Source organism: Tinamus guttatus, unplaced genomic scaffold (genome assembly GCF_059628265.1).
Source record: "Tinamus guttatus ecotype Peru unplaced genomic scaffold, ASM5962826v1 Tinamus_guttatus_pri_ptg001183l, whole genome shotgun sequence".
Classification (NCBI taxonomy): Eukaryota; Metazoa; Chordata; class Aves; order Tinamiformes; family Tinamidae; genus Tinamus; species Tinamus guttatus.
Window position 1 is genome coordinate 39,657 of NW_028289717.1, and position 9,163 is coordinate 48,819.

Here is a 9,163-nt window from a genome sequence, read left to right on the forward strand (position 1 = left end):
CCCCTGCCCCATAGATCCCCCTGCCCCATAGATCCCCCCAGCCCCATAGATCTTCCCCTGCCCTATAGGGACCCCCTGCCCTATAGCTAACCCAGCCCTATACTTATCCCTGCCCCATAGCTGCCCTATAGCAGCCCCTGCCCCATAGCTACTCCCTGCCCCATAGCTGCCCTATAGATCCCCCTGCCCCATAGCTATAGGGGAGCCCTCCCCTGCCCTATAGCTTACCCAGCCCTATAGCTGCCCTATAGCAGCCCCTGCCCTATAGCTATAGGGGACCCCCCTGCCCCATAGATCCCCCAGCCCCATAGATCCCCCTGCCCCATAGATCCCCCTGCCCTATAGGGACCTCAGCCCTATACTTATCCCTGCCCCATAGCTGCCCTATAGCAGCCCCTGCCCCATAGCTACCCCTGCCCCATAGCTGCCCTATAGCTGCCCTATAGCTTACCCTGCCCTATAGCTGCCCTATAGATCCCCCTGCCCTATAGCTATAGGGGAGCCCTCCCCTGCCCTATAGCTTACCCAGCCCTATAGCTGCCCTATAGCAGCCCCTGCCCTATAGCTATAGGGGACCCCCCTGCCCCATAGATCCCCCTGCCCCATAGATCCCCCTGCCCTATAGGGACCTCAGCCCTATAGGGACCCCCCTGCCCTATAGGGACCCCCCTGCCCTATAGCTACCCCTGCCCCATAGCTGCCCCATAGCTGCCCTATAGCAGCCCCTGCCCTATAGGGACCCCCTGCCCTATAGCTATAGGGGGGCTCCCCCTGCCCCATAGCTGCCCTATAGCAGCCCCTGCCCTATAGCTGCCCTAGAGCTTACCCTGCCCTATAGCCAGCGCTGCCCTATAGCTTCCCTATAGCTATAGGGGAGCCCTCCCCTGCCCTATAGCCTACCCAGCCCTATAGCTGCCCTATAGCAGCCCCTGCCCTATGGGGACCTCAGCCCTATAGCTACTCCCTGCCCTATAGCTGCCCTATAGATCCCCCTGCCCTATAGGGACCCCCTGCCCTATAGCTATAGGGGAGCTCCCCCTGCCCTATAGCCTACCCAGCCCTATAGCTGCCCTATAGCAGCCCCTGCCCTATAGCAGCCCCTGCCCTATAGCTGCCCTATACCTGCACCCTGCCCTATAGCTGCCCTATAGCTGCCCTATAGCTACCCCTATAGCTATAGGGGAGCTCCCCCAGCCCCACAGCTCCCCCCTGCCCCATAGGGACCCCCAGCCCTATAGCTCCCCCCAACCCATATGGATCCCCTGCCCCATAGGGCCCCCCTCTGCCCCATAGCGACATTTGCCCTATAGCTAGAGGGGAGCCCTCCCTGCCCCATAGCTCCCCATGCCCCATAGCTCCCCATGCCCCATAGATCCCCCTGCCCCATAGATCCTTCTGCCCCATGGATCCCTGTGCCCCATAGCTCCCCCTGCCCCATAGCTCCCCATGTCCCATAGATCCCCCTGCCCCATAGAGACCCCCGTGCCCCATAGAGACCCCCCTGCCCCATAGATCCCTGTGCCCCATGGATCCCCCTGCCCCATAGATCCCTGTGCCCCATAGATCCCTGTGCCCCATAGATCCCCCTGCCCCATAAATCCCTGTGCCCTATAGAACCCCATAGATCCCCCAGCCCCATAGAGACCCCCGTGCCCCATAGACCCCTCCGCCCCATGGATCCCTGTGCCCCATAGAGACCCCCTGCCCCATAGATCCCCCTGCCCCATAGATCCCCCCCGGCCCCATAGACCCCCCTGCCCCATAGACCCCCCTGCCCCATAGATCCCCCCCAGCCCCATAGATCCCCCCCTGCCCCATAGATCCCCCAGCCCCATAGACCCCTCCGCCCCATGGATCCCTGTACCCCATAGACCCCCGTGCCCCATAGAGACCCCCCAGCCCCATAGATCCCCCTGCCCCATAGAGACCCCCGTGCCCCATAGACCCCCCCGCCCCTTGGATCCCTGTGCCCCATAGATCCCCCTGCCCCATAGAGACCCCCGTGCCCCATAGACCCCTGCGCTCTATAGATACCCCCCTCTGCCCCATAGACCCCCCTGCCCCATAGATCCCTGTGCCCCCTAGAGACCCCCGTGCCCCATAGATCCCCCCCACCCCATAGATCCCTGTGCCCCCCATAGACCCCCCTGCCCCATAGATCCCCCCCCGCTCGGGCACTCACCGGGTTGGGGGCTCTGCCCCACACGCGGCTCTCCCGGCGCCCCATAGAAACGCTGCAAACGGGGCCCCGCCCCCCCCCCCCCAGGCCCTGCCCCATAGCGAGGGGGGGGCGGCCCCAGGGAGCGGGCGGGGCCGGAGCCTCTGCCCCACTGCGGTTCCCGCGGCTGCCCCATAGCGGCGCCCGCGGCCCGCGGCCCTGCCCCATAGCGGGGCCCTGTGCCCCATAGGAGCCCCATAGCGGCGCTCTGTGCCCCATAGCGGGGCCCTGTGCCCCATAGCAGCCCCTGTGCCCCATAGGAGTCCCATAGCAGCTCCCTATGCCCCATAGCGGGGCCCTGTGCCCCATAGGAGCCCCATAGTGGCCCCTGTGCCCCATAGCGGGGCCCTGTGCCCCATAGCAGCCCCTGTGCCCCATAGGAGCCCCATAGCGGCGCCCTGTGCCCCATAGCGGCCCCTGTGCCCCATAGCGATGCTCTGTGCCCCATAGCAGCCCCTATGCCCCATAGCGATGCCCCTGTGCCCCACAGGAGCCCCATAGCGGCGCTCTGTGCCCCATAGCAGCCCCTGTGCCCCATAGCAGCCCCTGTGCCCCATAGCGGCCCCTGTGCCCCATAGCGGCGCCCTGTGCCCCATAGCAGCCCCTGTGCCCCATAGCAGCCCCTGTGCCCCATAGGAGCCCCATAGCGGCGCCCTGTGCCCCATAGCGGCCCCTGTGCCCCATTGCGGTTCCCGCTGCTGCCCCATAGCGGCGCTCTCGGCCCACGGCCCAGCACATCCTGTGCCCCATAGCAGCGCCGTGTGCCCCATAGCGGCCCCTGTGTCCCATAGTGGTGCCCTGTGCCCCATAGCAACCTCTGTGCCCCATAGCGGCGCTCTCTGCCCCATAGGAGCCCCATTGCAGCGCCCTGTGCCCCATAGCGATGCCCTGTGCCCCATAGCAGCGTCCTGTGCCCCACGGCAGCTCCCGCTGCCGCCCCATAGCGGCGCCCTCGGCCCGCCCACGGCCCATAGCACCACGCGCTGTGCCCCATAGCAGCCCCATATCGGCGCCCTGTGCCCCATAGCAGCCCCTGTGCCCCATAGGAGCCCCTGTGCCCCATAGCAGCTCCCTGTGCCCCATAGCGGCGCTCTGTGCCCCATAGCAGCCCCATAGCGGTGCCCTGTGCCCCATAGCGATGCCCTGTGCCCCATTGCAACCCCCTGCCCCATGGCAGCCCCTGCCCCATTGCACCCCCTGCCCCATAGCACTCACCCTGCCCCATTGCAACCTCCCTCTGTGCCCCATAGCACCCTCTGCCCCATAGCAGCCCCTGCCCCATAGCACAGACAGAGCCGATTTTCTCCTTTTCTCTTCTTTTTCCCCCCCAAAAAAGCAACGGGGGCCCCGCGATGGGGCCGGCGGCAGCGCCACTTGTGGGTCTGGCCCCAGACGCCACTTGTGGGTCCCACCGTGGGGCCGCCCCAGACGCCACTTGTGGGTCCGGCCGTGGGTCCCGCCGTGGGTCCCACTTGTGGGGCCGGCCCTAGACGCCCTCCTTGGCCCCACGGAGCTGCCGCAGCTGCAGGACGGTGCCCAGGAGCCACTTGACCTGGATGGGGGGCAGAGGAGGCGGCGCCGTGGGGCTGCCCTAGAGATGTGGGGCAGGGGGGGCCCTATGGGTCCCTATGGGTCTCTATGGGTCTCTATGGGTCTCTATGGGTCTCCATGGGTCTCTATGGGTCCCTATGGGTCTCTATGGGTCTCTATGGTCCCTATGGGTCCCTATGGTCCCTATGGTCCCTATGGGTCCCTATGGTCCCTATGGGTCCCTATGGGTCTCTATGGGTCTCTATGGGTCCCTATGGGTCCCTATGGGTCTCTATGGCTCCCTATGGGTCCCTATGGTCCCTATGGGTCCCTATGGTCCTTATGGGTCCCTATGGGTCCCTATGGGTCCCTATGGGTCTCTATGGGTCTCTATGGGTCTCTATGGTCCCTATGGGTCTCTATGGGTCTCTATGGGGTCTATGGGTCTCTATGGTCCCTATGGGTCTCTATGGGTCTCTATGGGGTCTATGGGTCCCTATGGGTCTCTATGGGTCCCTATGGGTCTCTATGGGTCTCTATGGTCCCTATGGGTCTCCATGGGTCCCTATGGTCCCTATGGGTCCCTATGGGTCTCTATGGTCTCTATGGGTCCCTATGGGTCTCTATGGGTCTCTATGGTCCCTATGGTCCCTATGGGTCACTCTATGGGTCCCTATGGTCCCCATGGGTCTCTATGGGTCACTCTATGGGTCTCTATGGGTCTCAATGTCTCTCTATGGTCCCTATGGGTCACTCTATGGTCCCTATGGTCCCCATGGGTCTCTATGGGTCACTCTATGGGTCCCTATGGGTCTCTATGGGTCTCTCTATGGGTCTCTATGGGTCTCAATGTCTCTCTATGGGTCCCCATGGGTCTCTACGGGTCACTCTATGGGTCTCTATGGTCTCTATGGGTCCCTATGGTCTCTATGGGTCACTCTATGGGTCTCTATGGGTCTCTATAGGTCCCTATGGGTCTCACCTTGCACAGGGTGACGGTCGCGCTGTAGCCGACGCTCAGCAGGAACAGGGTCACTCTATAGGTCCCTATGGGTCCCTATGGTCCCTATGGTCCCTACGGGTCACTCTATGGTCCCCATGGTCCCTATGGGGTTTCTATGGGTCTCTATGGGTCCCTATGGTCCCTATGGGTCTCTATGGGTCACTCTATGGGTCCCTATGGGGTTTCTATGGGTCCCTCTCTGGTCTCACCTTGCACAGGGTGACGGTCGCGCTGTAGCCGACGCTCAGCAGGAACAGGGTCACTCTATAGGTCCCTATGGGTCCCTATGGTCCCTATGGTCCCTACGGGTCACTCTATGGTCCCCATGGTCCCTATGGGGTTTCTATGGGTCTCTATGGGTCCCTATGGTCCCTATGGGTCTCTATGGGTCACTCTATGGGTCCCTATGGGGTTTCTATGGGTCCCTCTCTGGTCTCACCTTGCACAGGGTGACGGTCGCGCTGTAGCCGACGCTCAGCAGGAACAGGGTCACTCTATAGGTCCCTATGGGTCCCTATGGTCCCTATGGTCCCCATGGTCTCTATGGGTCCCTATGGGTCACTCTATGGGTCCCTATGGTCCCTATGGTCCCCATGGGTCACTCTATGGTCCCCATGGTCCCTATGGGTCTCTACGGGTCACTCTATAGGTCCCCATGGTCCCTATGGGGTTTCTATGGGTCCCCATGGTCTCACCTTGCACAGGGTGACGGTCGCGCTGTAGCCGACGCTCAGCAGGAACAGGGTCACTCTATGGGTCCCTATGGGTCCCTATGGTCCCTATGGTCCCTACGGGTCACTCTATGGTCCCCATGGTCCCTATGGGTCTCTATGGGTCTCAATGTCACTCTATGGTCCCTATGGGTCCCCATGGTCCCTATAGGTCCCTATGGTCTCACCTTGCACAGGGTGACGGTCGCGCTGTAGCCGACGCTCAGCAGGAACAGGGAGACGACGGCGCCCAGGGGGGCCCAGGGGCCATCGGGGTCCCCGGCGGCCGCGTCCGGGCAGGGGGTGCCGGGGAGGGAGAGGCCTGGGGGACAATGGGGGGAATGGGGACAATGGGGGGAATGGGGACGATGGGGACAATGGGGGGAATGGGGGGAATGGGGGTCATTGGGGACGATGGGGGGAATGGGGTCAATGGGGGGAATGGGGGGAATGGGGGGAATGGGGACAATGGGGGCAATGGGGACAATGGGGACATGGGGTCATTGGGGACATGGGGACAATGGGGTCAATGGGGACAATGGGGACAATGGGGGACATGGGGGTCATTGGGGACATGGGGGGAATGGGGGGAATGGGGGACATGGGGGGCATTGGGGACAATGGGGTCAATGGGGACAATGGGGACAATGGGGACAATGGGGGGAATGGGGTCATGGGGGACGATGGGGGTCATGGGGACATTGGGGACAATGGGGTCAATTGGGGGATATGGGGGGACATGGGGGTCATGGGGACAATGGGGGGACATGGGGACATTGGGGACAACGGGGACAATGGGATCAGTGGGGTCATGGGGGACAATGGGGGTCATGGGGACATTGGGGACAATGGGGGACATGGGGACAATGGGGTCAATGGGGACAATGGGGCAATGGGGACAATTGGGGGACATGGGGGGACATGGGGACATTGGGGACAATGGGGACAATGGGGTCATGGGGGACAATGGGGGTCATGGGGACATTGGGGACAATGGGGGACATGGGGGTCATGGGGGGCAATGGGGACATTGGGGACGATGGGGACAATGGGGGGAATGGGGGGACATGGGGACAATGGGGTCAATGGGGATGATGGGGACAATGGGGGTCATGGGGACAATGGGGGGACATGGGAGTCATGGGGGACAATGGAGACATTGGGGACAATCGGGGGACATTGGGACATTGAGGACAATGGGGACAATGGGGACAATGGGGACAATGGGATCAATGGGGTCATGGGGGACAATGGGGGTCATGGGGACATTGGGGACAATGGGGGGACATTGGGGACATTGGGGACATTGGGGGGTCCCCGTGTCCCTCCCTCTCCCCACGGCCCCGGTGGCGCCTGCAGCCAATGAGGGACCAAGGAAGGAAGTGATGGAGAAGCACCAACCAATCAAGAGCCACCAACAACCACCAACCAATGAACAACCACCCGACCGACCAAGCGACCAACTCAACCGTTGACCGACCAACCAAGCAACAACCGAGCAACAACCGAGCAACAACCAAGCAACAACCAACCAACAACCGAGCAACAACCAAGCCAACGAATCAACAACCAGCCCAACCGACCAACCGACCCATGGAGCAACCAACCACCCATCCAACCAACCCATGGACTAACCAACCCATGGACCAACCGACCCATCGACCGACCAACCAACCCACGAAGCAACCAACCCATCCCATTAACCAACCCATCGAGCAACCAACCCATGGACCGACCGACCCATGGACCAACCAACCCATGGACCAACCAACCCATCGAGCAACCAACCCCTCGAGCAACCAACCAACCCAACCACCCCATCGAGCAACCAACCCATGGACTAACCAACCCATCGAGCAACCAACCCATCGAGCAACCAACCCACCCAACCACCCCATCGAGCAACCAAACCACCCAACCACCCATCCAACCAACCCATGGACTAACCAACCCATCGACCAACCAACCCATGGACCAACCAACCCATCCCATTAACCAACCCATGGACCAATCAACCACCCATCGAGCAGCCAACCACCCATCCAACCAACTCATGGAACCAACCAACCCACTGGCCAACCAACCCATGGACCAACCAACCCATGGACCAACCGACCACCCGTCGAGCAGCCAACCACCCATCCAACCAACCCATGGACCAACGAACCCATGGACCAACCGACCCATCCCATTAACCAACCCATGGACCAACCAACCACCCATCCAACCAACCCATGGACCAACCAACCCATGGACCAACCGACCCATCCCATTAACCAACCCATACACCAACCGACCAACCCGTGGACCAACCAACCACCCATCCAACCAACCCATTGACCAACCAACCCATGGACCAACCGACCCATGGACCACCTGACTCATGGACCAACAGACCCATGGACCAACCAACCACCCACCCAGCCAACCCATCAACCAACCAACCCATCGACCAACCAACCCACCCATCGACCAATCAACCCATGGACCAACTAACCCATGGACCAACCAACCCATCGACCAACCAACCTATCGAGCAACCACCCACCCATTGACCAACCAGCCCATTGACCAACCAGCCCATTGACCAACCAATCCATCAACCAACCAACCCATGGAGCAACCAACTCATGGACCAATCAACGATCATCCAAGCCATCCTTCAACCAGTCACCCACCCATCCAACCAACCAAACATCCACCCAATAGAGCAACCAACCATCCAACCAACCACCCACCCAACCAACAGATCAACCAACCATCCAACCAACCAACCCATCAACCAACCAACCCAATCAATGAACCCACCAACCAACCAACCCATCAACCAACCAATAGACCAACCGACCATCCACCCACCCAACCAACCAGTAGATCAATGAACCCATCAACCAACCAACCCATCAACCAGCCCACCCATCAACAACTAACCATCCCATCAACCAACCAACCAACCCATCAACCAATCAACCCATCCATCAACCAACCAACCAACCCACCCATCAACCAACCCATCAACCAACCAACCCACCCATCAACCATCTCATCCACTCAACCCACCCAGCAACCAACCAACCCACCCGTCAACCAAACCACCCATCAACCAACCCATCAACCAACCAACCAACTCACCCATCAACCAGCCCACCCATCAACCAACCCACCCGTCAACCAACCAACCAACCCACCCGTCATCCAAACCACCCATCAACCAACCCACCCGTCAACCAACCAACCAACCCATCAACCATCTCATCCACTCAACCAACCCATCAACCAATCAACCAACCCATCAATCAACTAACCGAGCCATCAACCAACCCACCCATCAACCCACTAACCCACCCATCAACCAACCCACCCATCAACCAACCCATCAATCAACCAACCAACCAACCCATCAACCATCAACCAACCAACCATCAACCAACCAACACATCAACCAACCAACCATCAACCAACCAACACATCAACCAACCAACCATCAACCAACCAACCCATCAACCAACCCATCAACCAACCAACCCATCAACCAACCAACCCATCAACCAACCAACCCATCAACCAACCAACTCATCAACCAACCCATCCACTCAACCAACCAACCCATCAACCAACCAACCAGCCCATCAACCAACCAGCCCATCAACCAACCAGCCCATCAACCAACCATCAACCAACCAACCCATCAACCAACCAGCC